The sequence below is a fragment of the Calypte anna genome, chromosome 1, assembly GCF_003957555.1.
Source record: "Calypte anna isolate BGI_N300 chromosome 1, bCalAnn1_v1.p, whole genome shotgun sequence".
Lineage (NCBI taxonomy): Eukaryota > Metazoa > Chordata > Aves > Apodiformes > Trochilidae > Calypte > Calypte anna.
In genome coordinates, this window is record NC_044244.1 from 188,346,129 (window position 1) to 188,365,862 (window position 19,734).

Consider the following 19,734-nt stretch of genomic DNA (forward strand, 5'->3'; position numbering starts at 1 on the left):
CAGTAAAAAAACATCTGGAACATTTCCACGATGAAAATATGTAAATTAATTACCCTCTTATGTTGATTGATGCAAGTTATTTTAGTTGAGAACAATGCTTGCAGTTTACAAAACAATATGTCAATAAAATGAGCTAGAACTGCTGAAGAAAATACTTGTTGTAGCCTAAAGCTATTTTTGCACATGCATAACCTTGAATTACAGTTTTTAGGAAAAAAAAAATACCACTTCCATATTCTGATTAGCAGCTAGTAAGTTGAGACTTGCTTTTCTTCAAGTATTATGGAATATATTAATGTATCAAACAAAAATACACCAAAGAAGGTTACAGAGAGCATATTATTATCCATGAACACAGTACATGAGAAGTGACAAAACAAAAAAAAATTACAGAAAATTATTTTTTTTATCAAGAAAATAAAAATGCTTCAAAGCATCATCTGTTCCTCTATCCATATTATTTTCTCATTCTCTAACACCCCCAGCATATTTTCATGAAGAAAAAAAGTAACCTGTATAAACAAAGCATCACTACAGTTAAAGTCCCACTTTCCATCAAACCTTTAAAAAACTTCATAGGACCTTCTGGAAGGGCCAGAGCTGCTTTCTGCTCCAGCCTGACCTCATACAACCGCATCTATTCATCATGGTCAGGAAAGAGGATAGGAGTCTTGCCAGGAAGGGCAAGTGGGACCCATCAGAGAGGTCCTGGTGTAAAAGGGAATCAAGGTCGGAGTAGATCAGCCCGCAGTGGTTAGAGCTCCTTTACATTGTTTGAAGTGTGACATATCTATAAGATGGCTACAGTCAAGACATGCAGGTACATCCCCACCTGAGATGTTGGTGGGACAAGTCAGAACTTCACACGGAGTCATCCAGCTCAGGGAATGAAGGTCCCAAAACAGCTACACAGTGATCCCACAGAAATTAAGGGCATTGCTGGTTGGCTCTTTTGAAGACTTGGGCAAACTAAAATGAGTCATAAGTACCAGAAATCTTCAAATATGCAAATATACACTCCAAAGAATCAAAACATTTACCCGACACCTGCTTGCTGGAGGATTTAACTCAGTCAACAAAATTCTTGGGTAACTCCCTGCTGAGCACCCAGCTTCTTGTCACCACTTCAGCTTCTGGGAATAAAGGTTCTGGGATTTCTGTCAGAAAACTGTCTCCCACTCCTATCTATTTTTTTGTGTTAACTTTCAAGAGCAAGATGGGAGAAAACTGTTAAGCTTCACATTCCTCTACAATCCAAGTTTCCGCAGAAATCGCACTTTCTCACCTCCTCCCTCTCAGAGCTTTTCCTCAGACAGAGCTACAGGAAATCTGATTTTATCTACTCCCCTGATTCTGATTTTACTCACTCCCCTCTCTCTCTCAAGGATAACTCTGGCAATCCCTCAGTGTTGCTTCCCATTCCCCAAGGGAATGCACAAAGGGTAGGGGGGGGGACAACTGCCACCCCCATCAGCCATGAAGCTCCCAGGATCAGTCGCAGAACAGACCGTGGATCCTGGTAACTTCACTCAGCAGCTGCTAGGAGAAGTATTTCAGCTGCTGAGCTGCATTACATTAAGATCCTCCCTAGAAACATAAGTGATAGTACAAATTCAAGCTTCACAAAAATGGAACATTTTGCAAAAACTTTGTACTTCTCACTGTATCTTCCCTCTTCCCCCCTCACCTCTTAAAAGGCCTAAACCCCAATAAATGCAAATCAGGTCTCTGAAACACATGAAGAAGACTTCCAATTACAGACAGGGAACAATTTCCAAATACTAATAACACCTGCATCTTACTGGACATCACATTGAGACCTAGCAAGCTAAAGTAGTTTTTGAAATGGGTTCATATTATTCAGGTCCAATTAGCAGTGGACATAAAACTGAAATGGGATAAACATCGCTTCATGCTTACATTCTTATTGAGTCTGTTACATTACCAAAGATCAAAAGAAGTATCTAAACAAGCTATTCTCACTGCAAAAATAAATAAATACAACTTAATGAGAAGAAAAATATCTGCAGTGTCAAGCATTACCAATCTGAATGTGGAGCATTCTGTCTGACTGTAATGGAAGGAGACCTCAAAACCATCAGATTAACTAGAAGCTTCCAGCCACAGCTCACCCAATCACTTCTTAAAACTCATAATACAGAAAGAAATGTAAACCAATATATATTCTATTTCTGCAGGATACATATTTTTTCTGCTCATCTCCTCATAGACGGATATTACTTCTGCATAGGTATATTATCTCTCTGCATTTCTATTTCCAGAAAGTAATAAAATAAAATTGTATTAATCTGAGGCCAACTCAGAAACACAAAAAAGTGTCCCAAAAGTCACCTCTCTACCTCCTCCAAACTTAGACCAGATACATAAGAATTAAGAAACTAAATAAAAAAAATCCAATATTTTTTAAAGGCCTATGTGATGGCTTTTCATGGCTTTTATGACCAGGGAGAGCAAAGAGAAAATACTTCAACCTCTTAAAAAAATAATCCAAAGATAACTAAATAGGATAAAATATTATGGGGTATGTACTGTTACTATAGAAAAAGCAAGACAGAAAATACAAGCAAAATACATTTTGGAGTTCTTTTCATCCACTGACTTGCTAAAACTACAAAAGACAAACAGGCACCAAACACAGAAAAGAAGATCTCAACCCAACTGCAACCCAGACTGGCATTAGAAATATCCACACTGCAGCAAAACACAGTCCCCACCAAAGTGTATAACATAATTATTCTTTATCCACTGAGATGATGTTGATTCCTTAAGTGAAACACTGCTCTGGAGCCTTGCTATAAAACTACTGATACCATGTACTCCAGTTTTGCTTGCTTAGTTTTCCTGAACAACTGTAGGTCCCCCTTTCAATTTTAGGCTCAGATTTTACAGAAAAGATAAAATTTCTCTCAGACAGCTTTATTTCATACTGGAGATTTTCTTAGGCTAGTTTTTCACTTGCATATGACCACCTAAAGGCAAGTTTTTTTCCCAAACATACTTTAATGCTTACAACAGGGAAATAAAAACCTGACAAAGGACTACCCAATATAAAGAAGGTAATGCCATGTGATATCAGGGATGTTTCCAGTTGACTGCTGCTACCCCAGGCTGAACAGAATGTCCCAATGAAAAGGGGAAAAAATGAAGACACGTTCTTTTTATTCTAAATTCATTACAACTAAGAAAGCCACCAAGACACAAAAATATGATACTCAAAAATATCAAGGTTACCTTGAAAAACAGGTGTATAATGAGGTAATTCTAAAATCCCTCCTTGGAGAGGCTGCAGGAACAAGATTCTATGATAGACAAACTGCCACACCACTCCAGAGTCAATGGAGCCACATCCATGCCTCTAATTACTTCTTTAATTTATTACTTGGATTCATTTATACTTCTATGGATTCAGTCAATAACTTGAGGAAGACTGAGCTTGTCTTTTAGTCCTGGACACTTGACTTTCATTATTCCTGAAACGAATTCCACAATATGACTGTGTATTAAATGAAGAAATACTTCCCTAAAACTACCTGCCCAAAAATACAATCCAGTAATACACCAAGGAATTATTTTACTATGTTGTACCTCTTTAGTACTGCATCGCTAGTTTTACATACCTCCAAGAAGACTATAGAAATTGTTTGTGTTAACTTCCTTAGCCTGCAAAGTAGAAGATGGCTCAGTTAATTTATTTACATTTTCTGTAATTTGGCATTTGAGCCCACAGAGGCATTACTTTGTTGTCATCTCCACTCAAATTCTGCCTTGTTAGCGTCTAAAGAAATCAATGCCATGAAGCACTTCACTTTATAACTTCATCTTCTTTCAGCCTAGAGCTTCATTAGTGTGAAAAACTAAACAGGTACACAGCTTGCAGTCACTCTACAAGTAAAGTAAATGTATACACATATAAAAAGAGAAAAATTAGATGAGGATGACTGCTAATTCTGTGTATGCAGACACTTATTTTTTATTAAAATGTCCCATTCAAGCTTATGAAAGTTTTTTAAAGTGCTGGAGAACAACTACAGGTTTTGATGCACAGCAGTCATCTCATTATTCCTTTCCCACCTTCGTCCCTAAAGAATGGAAAAAAATATTGCAAGAATTAGAAAATGGGAGAAGTACATACCTAACCTTTAAAACACTCCTAAACGATTTAGTGAAAATCATTTTGTGTCAAATCAAAGCAACCATACAAAAATAAGTAAAAATTTAGAGGTTCCAAAGCTATTTCAGAACAATGGATTGCCCAGGATTTCTCATTGTATTTCCCACTGAAACAGCAGATTGGCCTCACCAGGGTGCTGACAAGTCACCTCCTGCAGGTTTGTAACCACCAGTCAGCCCCAGAGAACCCCAGTACCAATGCAAATCCTTCCCACTGCTGTAATTTCCCATCCTTGTGCAGTAACAGTTCAGTTCTTTCAAGTTTCCTAGAAATATCACTATTTTAATCCCTCGTTTAATAAACACTAGTCTGCAAAGATAGGTTCAAAATTCTTCTTCCTTAATAAATAAATAAAATGGAGGTTAATATATTACTAGATTTCTTTTTTATATTGGTATGTTCACATTAATTATTCCCATTAATTGTTCTCCTCTTTCATTAGCCATAGGACGTTACCAAAAGAGCTTAGCTAAACTATATGGTTGCACACCATCAGCACTCCCTTTCCTGCACTGCCTTATATGATCCCCAGATTGACCACGATGAGCACTGGCTCCTTTCAAGCACTTAAACCCTCAAGAGCTCGAACTTCATTCACAGCCACACAACTAAATAATGAGGTTTCCCAGTGCAAAATGGAAGCATGAGAACGCTCCCCTTTTTGCCCTGCCAAGCTCTAGTCCCTCTTTCAGTAACCTCCTCATTATGTGCAAAATAATTGGACCCTGACTCTTGCGTTCATCCGGGAGAGGGAACCGGCGTTGTCATCCGCTCATCACGCAAATGGCTTTCTGTGGGTCCCCAGCCCAGGCACCTCGGTGCCTGTGCACACCCGTGACTGCAGCCCTGTCAAGGTGGGGGGGGTCCCATGGTCTCTCCACCACCCAAGTGGCAGCATGGTTTACCTCGCATGGGACACACACAGAGATGGTGCCTCCCACCGAGGTCTCCCATCACACACACAACAGAATCATCTCACACAGCCTCAATTAATCTCTTTTAGACTCTCCATCAATAAAAGCCAAAGACAACAAGTTTGGCTGTCTCTGCGTGGGAATGCAGGGCTGACATCAGCTTCATCTTTATTTCCTAAACCAGAATATAAGATGTTTTCTGCAACTTTGACTGGTTTTTGCTTTAGACCACCAACCACTGATTAAATCACTGTCTCTGCTTTAGCATCTTTCTTCCAACCTTGCTGTGTGAGAACTGCAAGCCTGTCTAGGGTCTTTCTCAGCTCACTGACCTACTTACTACCACAAAGACAAGCATTAATACAATTTTCTTTCTCTTCTAATTTCTGCTATTGTTTCCTTTCTAAATGCTGCTTCCCAACTGCTGAGTCTCTGTAAGTTATGGGTACTTACCTTAGTCAAGAACTGTCATCCAAAAACTACTTTCACACAACACAGTGCCCACAATGTTCTTAATAGCAGACATCTCCAGCAAAGCACATTAACAGCTGCAAACAACCTTGGGTCTTCAAATGAAAATAAACGTAGTAGTGGCCCTATCTCTTTTCTTTTTTTTTTTTTTTTTTTTTTTTTTTTAAGCTCTAAAGACTTTTATTTACTCTTTTATTTCACTGATATCCTTTTGTAACAGCCACTAGTGTGGTGGTACTACTGGAGGTCACTGAACCCACCCAAGATGATGAGTGGGGAATTTTTCTCATCTGATTTCAGCCTGCTAAAAGTTATTTATCTAATCCAAGTTAGTCAACCCCTCTGCCACTGTAATCAATAACAAAAGCATGAATCACCCACCCTAAGTGCCATGCCAGATACCTGGGAAAGAAAGAAAGAAAAAAAAATCCCAACTGGAGGTGCTTCTCATTAACCATACAAGGCACCTCTGCTACTGGTCTGGGGCACCCTTCACAGGTGGGATTCATTTATCTCCAGCTCAGCTGATAAGGAGCCCAGGAGACCTATGTTCTTTGAGGGAGTCCAGTTCAAAGCCTGATCTCAGATAAACTGCACTGCCACTTAATTACTTTTATATTGTTTTTAATTTTCTCTTATATGAAAGGGGCAGGGAGGGTAAGGGGAGGGAAAAATTCAGCAGGAGGGAAATTTCAAGTTAAACCACAGCATCCCAGTCAAGATGCCTTACTTCACTGCCACTACAGAGCTGGGCCAAACTTACACAAAGCACGTTTAGCTTTCACTCCTGGGGGGACTTGGGAGGCAGCAAGCAAGACAACAAATTGGGATTTTCTCTTTTTTGTTCTCATGTACTTCCTGCTTGACACATAAATGCACACTCTGCAGAAGGACAGTCCAAACCAGAGGCTACTAAATAAAATGACAACAGGAATGACAGCTCCAAAGACTGAAATTACAAAGCTTGGATATTCAGAGAAAATGCAGGTGATTCTTTGCTCCAGCCAAGCTGGATTAATAAGGAAAGAAAAATGGTGGTAGCAGAAGAATATGGATCCAAACATCCAACCCATTTCTCCTCTTCTGATCCTAGGCAGTGACAGACATATCAGTTTAAATGGAAGAAGTGCTTTATCACCCACCTTATGGCAAAAGGGAGAAGAGGGTTATACCCATGACAAAAGGAGCTCAGAAGCCTGCAGTGCTCTCACCAAAGGAAACCATACAACTACTTTGTAGTGTCTTCTTCCTTTTGGGCAGAACTGCTGAGCATGGTCTTCAGCTCATCAGAAGTCTGAGGACAGCAGGGTCCCCTATTTCACCCAGCCAGCATCCCTCATGTGGCCATGGTGCAAGTCAGTTCATCTGCCTTGATTTCTTCATTTCCAAACTGGGAGTGAGTAATCCTGTGATTTCCTGTCTTTCCTCATGCAGGCTTTTGATTTTTATCAGTGAAACAAACTCAGTGTTGGTGAGCTGGACTTGTGTCCCCAGTATGGAATTGCAACCCAGCTTCCAGAAGAAGCTAGCAGTGAAGCCCAGTGAAACCACACCAGAAAGCAGCAGTTCAGGGCTCCTTAGCAGCATTTTCACTCATTATCAGTCATTCCTATCAAACTGCTCCATAAGCTCCCTCCTTCCAAAGGCTCACTGTCTGAAACACCCACACATGAAATACCAAGATGTACTAACGTTTTCTGGGAATTCATTAGAGAAAGCTATCACCAGAACAAATCAGAGGCCTGTGTTTCTGCAGTACAGGTGAAGCACATGTCTGTCCTTTTATAGGAAGCCTGACAACTTGCTGCTAATCCCTTCCTAAGAGATACAGCTTTGGTACTCAATGCTGAGGGTGTGACAAGCCCACCCAGCCAACACCTGCACTAAAAGCTTGACACCCAGACATTTTGCTGAGTTGTACAATACAAGACCTGAAGGTGATGGGCAGTAATATCTCTCTCCAAATGAATTTTGGAAATATTCCCAAACTTGTTAGGTTTGCAGGATTACCACTTTTCCCCTCAGATTCTGGTTTCAGTGTATACACAAGGATGGTAAAACAGTTTCTTTGGGGGAACTGTTGCTCTGCAGATTTATATCTTCATTCCAGAACTACTAAGTGAATATCTCTAGCAGGCTTGAAAGTCTGTATTTTACAGAACATGCCAGACCTTTATATGTTCACAATACAGACAGCAATGAAGTCTGCTCCACTCAGGGTCCAAGTTGTCAGGAAGGAATGAGTTACTGGTTTTAGGAACTGTGGAAAAACTCACACTCATTCCAGTTGTGGTCCCAGAGACTCCTTGTCAAAGTCAATTCATGAATGGCCATAGAAGAGATGCTAGGAACTAGAAAATAATAACTACAGGAAAGCGAGCTAGAAAAAGAGGGTTTGTGTTTTTTTTTAATTAACAGATTGACTGATTTTAAAAACCACAGTATAGTGGGCTTTTAGCTTAATTCTCTGGGGTTTTTGGCTTATGATAAAATAATGTTACTTCAAATGAAAGCCTTGGATTGGCAATGGAAAAGAAGAGATGAATACAGTCTATGATATTTCTGCATATAGATCTCAACAACCTCCTGATTCCTTTCAGCTGCACCTGGGTTTGATCTGCTGGAAAAAGCAGCTGAAGTACCTCCATTTACAAGGCATGGAACGCAACTTTGAATGATGGTTGGTTTTGAAATCCTGTAAATAGCAGTGGCTCATCTTTGCAAAATGCTCTGCTCCCATCTCGAGCCTGGAGATGAGCTTCATCATTACACTCATCATCCCCCAAAGAGAAGGAAGAAAAGAACAATCCAACCAGCCACATCGCCCTTGGGAAACATTTCCAGAATTAATCCAGCTTTATCATTTTCACATGATCTCAGGCCTATGATTCCAAACAGGTATCAGAAACGATATCTCCAAGACCTGATTTTTCCTTTGGATGTGGAACCTCACACTGATTTTATTAAGGTGTATTTTATCAAATGCCATACTAGAGGGTAGCTCTGGCTTTAGAAGGCTCTTTTGATAGACCTACAGCTGAACATTACCCCAGAAAAAGCTTCTCTAAAATCCAGCCCTTAGCTGTCACTCCTGTTACACTTAGAACTGTATAACCAAATGAGGCCTTAAATTACAACCCAGACTTACATTTTTAAATATTTGTTATAGTTACCCTGGGATACTTTGCTATGAAACTTGATCAACGTGTTGATATATGTGGAGATTAAGTCATCCAGCCTCTACTGGCAGGGAAATTAACACTCATAAGAAGAAGCCACTATTCTTCTTGTTTGAAATCCAAAGAATCAGATTCTAATCTCAGTTTCACTGCAGTGGATTGAAAATACTCCACAAATGCCAAGAACTACTTAACCACGAGGAAAGCACAAATTAGGACTTTTGCTAACCTTCAGCAATAAATATAGTTATGTTGTCAGTACAACATAAAGATAGCCCACTCATAAAGTGCACCCTGAAGGTGACAAATCCTATCATGAATAACTTGAAAACATGTGAGAGCAACAGTACTTTAAACTCTGTAAGGATGTACCACAATAACAGCAACAATTCTCAGGGTACACACACACTACACAAGAACTCCCACTCCACACGGGATAATGACCTACATAATTTCTGCTTAACGATCCCTATTAAAGCCAGTGCATATCTCCATATAACCCCTGAAGGACACCTACAAGTGTGGCTGTGAGCACAGTATGCTCCAGGGCCATGACAAGCTCCTTGCTCTACCTGCCACCTGCACATGGCTGCTGTGAAAAGCCCCCAAAGCTGCTGGGAGCCCCAGAAACTGCCCCATAGTTTGGTTCACAAGATGCTGACCCAGTGGAGGTCTGATCACTGGCTGCTAGAGAGCAATTTTGGTCCTAATGGCCATATGTGAACAACCTTCAAGATGCAGGGTTGACACACCCAACAGGACTGCCCAGATGAGTAATGATGCTCCTAAAACACCAGAAACAGATCAAGACAAATTACTTTTGATTTAAAAATGTTCACTCTCTTCCACACTGGCACGTGGACCGAGGATTTTTCACTGTAGTTGTGAACTGAGGGAAGAGCACACGGTCGATTAACAGTGAAAAAAGAAAATCCTGTGCACAAGAGGTCATTGCAGGATGCTTCAGACTCACCCCTCTCACCAAGGACCCTGATGCCACCGATGTGAGCCAGGCCAGTCGCTGGGACATGCCAGCCCCTTGCAGGGTGTACGCTGCAAGCAGACTATGACAGAGCTGCTACAGCTGCAGGAGTGTTGGAATGCTAAATTCATCTCATAAACGCTTGGGTTAAGAAGTACTTGATCAGCAAAGAAATTGTGAAGCCATAAGAAACTCTCTCAGAAGACTCAGTGAGAGAAGTGGTGTGACTTTCTGCAATAAACATGCTCTTTTAGCTTTTACCTATCACAGTAATGATATATTCAAAACTTCTAGGGATAGGTAGTAAAATTATTTTTATTATTATTAACATTATCTTAGTTTATATAGATAAAACAAAACAAAAAAATATAAGAGATTAAACATGCCCAAAGTTACCAATACCATAACAGTCGAATATAGCTCAGTCTTGGCCAGATCCTTCTTACATCGTCTCCCAGAATCTATGTGCAGACACACTCTCTGCTTGCAGGTTAGCTAGTGAAGAACTAAGTCTGCAAGCACATTTTTAGCCTTGTCAATCTAAGAACACCAAAGACATTAACTGTGTTACAATCTCAGGTATTTAAGCAAGCTTAAAAAAAAAACAAACTCAAAAGCAGTTAAAGTAATAGAGCTAAAACTCCCTATCCATCTTTCACTCTCTCTCTATTCCCCAGTCAGGTATGTAGCATAGTCCAGGACCCCAAAACTCCCATCTTTCTTTACTCAGTCACCACCATCAGAAACCAGCACCCTCCCACTGTTTCTTTTCCCATTCTTTGCTCTTTGATACTCATTAACCCACACCAAGACATGGAATAACCCTCTATCAACCCCTTATTCTCTTGAAATCTCTCTCCTCCCTTCCATTTCCTTAGTCATCCCACACTTATACCCTACACCTGAAAAAGTCAGCAGCTGACCAACCAGTATTTATTAATATTCAAAAAACATTTTGGCTGTCACCAAACAACACCAAACAGAGAGAAACATCTCTGGGAGGAATGTTCCAGGATGCAGCTTCCGGAAAAGCTGAAGAAGCAGACAGAAACAACAAGACTCTTCATCCTGATGCTTTAACACAGGCCTTTTCCCCCTTGATCCTAGAAAACCATGGGGAACCACCATAAGCTTCATCCCCAGCAGGGCCCTGCAGGGTCTCTGTGTGTTATTTGCTGGTTTGCTCCAAAGCAGAGTTCAAGCAAGCACAGTTCAAGCCCAGAGGACCAGGACCCCAGCATGAATCCAGTTAACCCTCACCATGTAAATTCACCCAAAGCCAAACACAGCCAGACACATCACATATTGTCCAGAGTTAATTCCCAAAGCCTTGTTGGCAGTGTTCGTGCCTTGCTGTTTATTCCTGACTTCATGATAGAGCTGCAAAAGAACACTGAGTAGTTGCTTTTAGTCCTAATGACCTGTACCACAACACTTTTTACTAATGCAATAAACCACACCAAATGAGCCTTATGGGCATCTTTAAATATTCTCTGCACAAACCATGCTGAGTAAAGAACCTCTCAGATGCTGCCATGGGAAGCAGAGGGAAGCAGGCCAGCAGCCTGCTGCAGGGCAGCAAGGCAAGCCAGGGAAGCCCCATCCAAGACATCAGGGGTGATCCAAAGATCACACATCATTCAGAGAGAGCAGCAGAGGTGATAGGATGCTTTACCAGCACACTGCCCTGCACCTCTGCTCCACCCCTCATGTCACCCTCCAGCTATTCAGTATCTGATAACACTGAAGCTTTTTGGCTACTAGAAAGTAGCAGCTGCCTTTTCACTCTGTTTGCATCTTGTCCCTGAATGTAAAACCTCCAGCTTAAAATAACAATAGTAATTATTATTATTACAGTGGTTCCGCACAATCCTCTAGCTGCTTTGCCAGGGGAACATTTGCTTCTGAGCAGCACAGGCTTGTTCTAAGTCTAAACCACTGCAATAATATGTACATCCACTACCAAAGGCAAAGAAAGAACAGAGAATGATATTTTTTCCAAAATACAAGAAGAATATAAAAAAAAAAAAAAAAGGTTGGTCTTTTCCAAAGGAAACCAGCAATTAGAATCTGTAAGATCCTAATGGTGAACAGCAGCATCTGAATTTTAACTCAAAAGTATCACAGCAAACCTCTGGAAAAAACCAACCATGTGAAACCTCAGCTCTGGGTTAAATGACCTCCAGTGTACCCATAGCCTGGATTGTACTGCAGTGAAAAATCCATAAAGTGAGGTCACCCCAACGCAAGCTGGCAACTCCACACAGTCCTACCACAAAAACACAGCTTTGCAACCAGTGACTTAACTCAGCTGGCTGCAGCATGAGCTGATTTTATTTTGACACTTAGAGGGTGCAACAAATAAAAAACAAAACAAACACCCAGACACGTAAATGTCAAAATTATTAACTAATTATTTAAATACGAAGAGATAATAAATAATTTCACCCTGTGGCAGAACACAGAGACATCCTTTTAAGACTCTGGGTGCTGTGATTTGTTTAAGCAATATGCCACATCATCATGTTTAATATTAAAGAGTTACCACTGCAATGCATGTGATAGCAAAATGAGATTTATACAGTCATTATATGTACTTGTCATTAAATTGCACCTGCATTATCATGAGAAGTTCTCAGATGGTTTCAAGGCAAAAATATAATCTATGTTCAGTGTTATTTAGGAATATTAATAAGTTCTTTTATTTTAAAATGCAAGCATTAATAGTTGTCCTGAAGAGAGATCACTTTTAACCTTTAACAACATTCAAGCAGCCATAATTTTGATCAAATTGTTTGGATTTTGATTTAGCTCAAGTCCTAAAGCAACCATTAAACTTGCAGATACCTTCTCTCTCTAGGCTTCCCTTTGACAGCTGGAATAATCTTTGAAGTCTGGATAGACACAGAAAAAATGTTATTTACAGCTGGTTTGTACAGTGCAAGCAGAGACATGTTCTGTTGTGCACTTGCAGGGTTGGTGAGAGACCATTTCTCACCAGCACCACAGGAAGTCATTGAAACTATTTTCCCCTCCCCAGATGATCTACAAGACCAAGATAAGAAGCTGGAAATACTGCAGGGCAGGAGTTTAAGAAGTGCTCTAAATGGCCCCAAACCAATTCTCATTACAGTCAGCATTAAACCCTAGCATATGCTCCACGGAAGGCAGAAGTGGCCTAACACATCCTGATGATGGCCAGCTAACTGGAAAGCCCAGCACATTGCAACATGTGATGCTAAACACACTTAAAAATAAAAAATAATCTTAAAATAATCACAGTGCCTTTTAAAAAGCAGAGAGAATTCCATACAGAGAGTAGGGAAGGAAGGAGAATTTCAGCCCACAGAAGACACCTCATGGGTTGCTTCATCTTTAGTGTGAGGGTTGTGAGACACTAGCACAGGTTGCCCAGAGAGGCTGTGGATTCCTCATCCCTGGAAGTGTTCAGTGCCAGGTTGGATGGAGCTTGGAGCAACCTGGTCTGGTAGGAGGTGTCCCTGCCCATACAGAAGGGTTAGAATTACATGGTCTTTAAGGTCCCTTCCAAACCAAACCATTCTGTGATTCTATGATTCTGTGATATCTCTGACCAGCTCTGAAGCCAAGGGATAGAGCCCTGGACTCTGCAGGAATGGAAGGGCAGCCCCATGGTGAGGGCTGAGCTGTGCTGGCATGTGTGGAACAAGTGAGGAACCACTTGCTGATGCCAAAGGAAGTTACCCATATGCACTGAAAGCCATACAATTAGTAGTGTCATCATCCAGGAGAAAGAAATAAAATATTGTTTTCTCCCAGGCAAAGCCATGGGTGTTCTTCATTTGTGTTAACTTGCTGTTGGTGCCTGCAGGGTCCATGATTTGATTTACTGTGGATGATGGGCAGTACAGGCACTGACACATTTAGGTATAATTATTACAGTAGCCAAGCTCATACAGCACAAACAGGAGCAAAATCAACAACAGCTCAATAAAACAACAGAGGATTTTCCAACACAAACCGCTACATACCTCACATTACGGTCTGCTCTTCATTCTTTTAAGAAAAAAACAAAACAAAACAAAACAAAACAATTTCACCCCAAATTACTCTGTGCTTTACAGTTTTCCTATGAAGTTAAACAAAAAAACAAGCTAAGAACAGTGTGTATCTCAAACAACCACAAGGCATATTCCAGTCCAGGACCCACCAAGTCCTGCCTTCTGCTGCCAGCTCAGCCCTCAAGTCCAGTCACTAAAGAGGGTTTACACAATACACAGAACAAAGGATATATTAATGGTTACCATCAACTCCTTATGTTGCATTTATGAAAAATAAAATAAAGAAACAACCCACAAGCTGGAAGTCTGTGCAGATCCCAGAGCAGCGGTTTGAACGGCAGCCCAGCAGGGTTTGCTCAGATCCCTCTTCACAGCACTGCCATCTTTTGCATCCTGACAGTACTAACAGTGCCCAAAACTTATTTGCCATTGATACACTTGTCCAGGTTTTAACAACACCAGAATGACTTTAGGGTCTGATTCAATGCCTGTTCACAATATCTGGTTGCTTGTTTTTTTTAATACTGTGACAAAATTAGACCATTTTCATATCTAAATTAAATGAAAATTAGCACTGTTTTGTTTTAGATGTCTCAGTTCTGATAGCAAAGAAGCTAAGAGGCACTAGCAATTTGTTAGCTATAATTTATCATTCATAATTTATCACTCCTTATTTAGGTCTCCTAAACTAAGGACATAAGGATGCACTTGGAAGACAGGCTACTCAGTTCTACATGAATTTATATTTCCATTCCTTTCGTCATCATACATGAGCAAAATACCTAAAAGTCTGGGATGAATGCACAGTACAACAGAACTGCAAAATAAACCCATCTGCACTGGAATTACAGACATTGAAATGTTGATGTATTAAAAGCTGTAAAAAAAAGAAAAAGTTCAAAAAATAGACAGATCCAAATACCTCAATTCCAGCCAACATTTTTTCTGTACATTAAAAAAATCTTCTATGCCTCTAAATATAATAACCTGAAGCAACAAATTCCTGTTGCACGGCCATGACCAGCTTTCAACCAGCACTGATTAAATGCAAATTCAGATCCTCTGCACCGGACACCTTCCACACGTCAAAAAAAAAAGTATCAAGCACTTCCCATTTTATGTGGTCACTTAATATAAGAACTTGTCTGGATATATGAAGCATCTCTGAGAGCAGTCCACTAGATCACATACACACAGCAAACTCAGTGTGCACAGGCTCAGTAGGGTAGAATTAATAAATGCACTGTTGTGTCACCTATTGAACGCCTGTCACTAAACTGATAATCTGCAAAAGCAGGGACTGAGCAATGCAATGACTGCAGCCACTGATGGCTTCCTCCACTGAAGTCTCAAGAAGTTAATAATGGTTCAGAGTGCTTGATCCATGCCCCTAGGAATGACTCAGGACATGAGCAATGAGACAGTCAGCCTGTGACCACATTTGACATTGTATTTCCTCTCATATCTGCCCTGATTTCCTTCCCTGGAACACGATGCTTTTGAAAGGCACAGCATGACATCCTAAGAAACCTAAGTTTTCTCTGCACTAACAGACACAGTCTGGGTAGCAACAGAAAAGCAAAAGCAAAGCTGCTCTTGAGTGTACACCAGGATTACCAACAAGAAGGAAGGACTACTCCTGGATTGGAGCTCTGGTCAGTGTCATATATATGAAAACTCCCACTGAAGTGAATGCAGCCAGGATTTCACCTCTGTCACAGAGATTTTGACTCCCATCCCATTCTGCCTTGGGACTTCCAGCCAGCATTGTAAGGTTCTCAACTGTGCCAGCAGCTTTTGTGTTATGAACTGCAGGCAGAAGTTGTGAAATGCTCCACATAAGCAACCAAATACTCATCAGACAGTTAAGAAATTTTAGACACTGCTGAACTGCAAAGGATTCAAACCTGCACCCAGAAGTATGATGTTTCACATTGGCACACCATGCTTAAACAAACCTTATCCTAACCAACTTTCTGTCCTTCAGAAAAAGCTGACTGTAAATACAAGCGGTATGAGTGCAGTTGGCATGTGTCAAAAGACATTTGAGAACTCAGCACAGAAGTACATCTGTAGCGGAATAGCAGCTACAAACTGCTCCTAACAAGCAACGGTTAAACACTCTCTCTCCTAATTGCTCACTTCATTGTATTTGACAGAACTCACCAACCAGAGTGGTACATGAGGTCACAACAGCACAACTTGATGGTAGGAACTGTGACAACATAACCTGATGGAACTGAGGGCTCTCTTGTCAGAAACAGAGCATACCAGCACTTAGGAAAAACTGTGGGGGAGGATGTTATACCCCATTACTGTCCTGCACAGACAGGATAACACCACAGTAATGCAACACACAGTTCATACCATCAGCACACAGGTACACAGCACAATCCTTAGGATGCCAACAGATGTTATGTTATGAATCAAACTTAAGAAAAAAAAAAACAGTAAGAGAAAAAGTAAAGAAAAGCATAATTTGCCACATCAAGGCAAGTACAACCAACCTGCTGATTTTTGACAACACTAGCACCACCAAAGGTTACTAAGGGATATTCATAATTTTCAGCCCTGCAGTACATTGGCTCCTACCTGGCTCTCTCAGCAAAACTCCAGCGTTTTTGGGACACAAAGATCAGGACTGTAAGCTTTTTCCCAGCAATACTCTCCAAAGGCAAGCTGGCTCTGGAGGGATCATTCTTTCCCCACATCCACCACCAGCACCACCAAGTCCCCTCCAAGCAAGAGAAGTAACTTTTTGTTCAACTGAGGGATAAGCTCTCTGTATGACATTAGAAAGAAAAAAGAAAAAATAAACAAACCAAACCAGCCAATAACTAGCCACACTATTTTTTGTCTTGTTCTGTTTTTCCTAGCTAATACTTCTGCTCTCCCCACAACTATTCCAGACCAGGAATAAACCTTCAGTGAAAGAACGCAGTCTGGGCAGCCACTAGGAAACGGTGCTGCACTTCTGCTCTGTGTTTCTCATAGCTCACACTCCCTTGATTTTTAATTCCCTTGCTCAGAACTCAAACCAGATGTCATAAAGCAAAGCATTTGCTAAATGAGAGATAAGTTAAAATGCCTGTGGAGAAGGCATTTTTTTTTGTCTTTCTGCCGGACAGAGATTGGTTAAGGATCTGCAAAACCATGATCAGTTGATGTACCTCTCTAAGCCGATCTGACAGCGCTGCAAAGGGAAAGCAAATGAATAAGAAGGAAAGCATTCATTTCCTCGACTCTCTTAACCAACCTTGATACTTTAGTGCCTCTGCCAGGATGCTAGCGCTGACTTCCCTTTATGTCCCATTTACTTGCATTTATTTTAATTGGATATGGGACTAAGGACACTCAGCAACCCTTAATCCTCCCAACAACAAAGCAAGGGCACGAAGCCATCACGAACAAAAACCAAAAGGAAACAAAAAAAAAACAAAAACAAAAAAAAAAAAAAAAAAAAAAAAAAAAAAAAGGAAAAAGACACCCACTGATGCCTTTCTCGGGGCAGCGCGGTTCTCTTTTCCTCCTGCAGATCATCCAGCGGGGTTCAAAAAGTAAGCAGGAGAGGCTGGATTATTTCCTTTAATAGCACAAGTGAGAGCTGGGAGAGCCAAGTTTAACCCATCCGCGGCCGGAGAGGGTTCCCTACAAGCACCTCCTCAGCTATGCACTTCCCGGGCATGCACCAGCCCTTGCACACACACACACACACACTCACCCGCACACACTCACATACACTCACACACGGTCCAAGTTTCGGTCGTCCCGGGGACGCTGGGGGCAGCCGCCCAACAGCACCGCAGGGATGGGGACCCTCCTGTCCCTGCACTGCGGAGCCCAGAGCGACCACCCCCGGCAGAGCCCAGCAGGGGCGAGGGGTCACGGCTGCTCCCCCCGCTGCCTCAAGCACCCCGCCCCGGGACTTGGAGCTACCCCCTGCTCCAACCAGCGCGCCGGCGCCTGCAAACGGAGAGGGCAAGGCGAACCCTCCCTTCTAAAACATTTTGAGAAAAAAATACAGACATATATATAGATAAAAATACGAACAGGCAAGTCCTCTGATAACACCGCTCTCTCCCCAGCCCAAGCAGCTGCAGCCAGTCCCCAAGCTCAGCCAAGACCAACTGCAGCTGAAGAGCAGCAACAGACACGCATACCCCCTCTTTCCTTCGCCCGCTCTCTGTGACATTAAAAAAAAAAAAAAAAAAAAAAAAAGTAATAAAAAAATACATCTCTTGCCTGCCTGCGAGCTGAAAACTGGCGAGAAGCGAGCCCAGGGGAAGCCGCCCGCCGCTGCACCTTGCAGAGCAAAGTGGGAGGGCGAGTGGCGACTGCCTGGAAAGAGGAGCGGGGGGTGCAGGTGGGACACGGGGACAGCACTCGGCTCCGCTCTCCCGGCGGATCGGTACCGGGGGAGCGGCGGCGGAGTCCCCGCGGCACAAGTTTCCACAAGTCGCGGCCGCAGCCCCCAGCGCCCCTGCGGCCGCCGCCCGAGTTTGCCTGGCTGAAAGTTTCTCCCACATCCCCCTCCGCGCCCCCCTCTCCAGCCCCAAGCGGGTACGCACCGGCCGGCTCAGCTCCGGGGATTGCCCCGCGGCCTCCCGCGCTGGGTTTCCATGCCGACCCACACACCGCCGGGGGCTACGGCGGGAGCAGGGGAGAAGAGAGGCGGCGATCCCCGCCCGGCGCCGCGCCGAACCCAGCGCAGCGCAGCCTGACGGGAGAGCGGCCCGCGCCCGCCTCCGGCCCGCGGGGAGGGAGGAAGGGAGGAGGGACCGCCACCGCCCCGGCCCCGCCCGCTGCTGGGCTCTCATCGCAGCAGACCCGGGCTCGGGGTTTCGTGGGAACGCTCCCGAAAAGTCTGTGCAGCGGTTACTCGCCGAAGGTTACCCGCTCCTGCAAGCTGCCGTGTCCCCCGGTGTTCCCCCGCTCCCCTCAGGGGTGACCATTTCTCTCCTGTGACTACCGGCCGCCTCCCCACCGGGTCTCTGCTCACCGGCTCCGTCCGGCTCTGTACGGCTTCCCCTGCGCTCTGAGCGGTGCTGGGGGAGCTGTTTCTGCGGGAGGTGGAGGTGGCTAGAGGAGCTGGTTAACCCCCATGAGGAAACCCACACCCCGGGGGGAGCGCTCTCTGAGCACCTGGGCGGGTTCCTGGGTACCAGCGCGATTTGCCTGTGAGAACAGTTCCGCTGTTGAACCGTAAGGCTGTGGTACACAGTCTGTCACAGTTTGCTGTGCAAGCTACACCTGTCCAAAGAGCTGCTCCCTTTGGTTTCTCTAGCAAGGAAATACATTTAGTGCCTTTGAACTGATGTGCAAGCTCCGATTCTGCCTACTTAATAGGATGTTGTGATAAGGCACCTATTTTGTTATCTGTTTATTTGTTTCTCTAGTGGTAAATCCAGGGCCCTTCCTGAGTGCCTTGCTCAAGAGAGAGAGATCACTTTCAGATCATTCCTTCCTTCCTTCCTTCCTTCCTTCCTTCCTTCCTTCCTTCCTTCCTTCCTTCCTTCCTTCCTTCCGTAGCTACCTTCCGTAGCTACCTTCCGTAGCTACCTTCAGAAGTGTGTAGAAAATATCAGTTTTGTCTAAAATCCGCAATAGAGTCAATGATCTTAACCCACCACCTGGATCTGTTGGTGATAGAAGGTGACCTTGTGCAAGTGACCTTTTTGGGTCAAGTTAGTTCCAATTGCATTAAAAACAAGTCAGAAGATCAGAGCCACACTGTGTCACTCACTAAATAAACACACCAAGGAGATGTCCTATTCCTAGGAGCTCATAATCCACATCGACAAGACAAATATAGAGTGGGAGGAAAATGTATTATGCTGCAGATGGTACTGAGAAAGAAACTGATTTGCCCAAGGTCATGCAGGAAGTCTGTGGCAGAGCCAAGAACTAAAGACAACTCTCCTGAAATCTATTCTAAAAATAGTGCTTGCTAATTGCA

General features: G+C 42.8%; 1 protein-coding gene across 1 annotated transcript in view; it reads right to left on the minus strand.

Annotated features, from left to right (window-relative positions):
* FAT3 (FAT atypical cadherin 3) overlaps positions 1-18,423 on the minus strand; it is a 403,937-nt gene extending 385,514 nt beyond the window's left edge. Inside the window, exon 1 of the mRNA XM_030449568.1 lies at positions 18,347-18,423. The gene's annotated coding sequence lies outside the window, so the exon portion shown is untranslated. The remainder of the gene's footprint in view (positions 1-18,346) is intronic.
* Between the last annotated feature and the right edge of the window lie 1,311 nt (positions 18,424-19,734).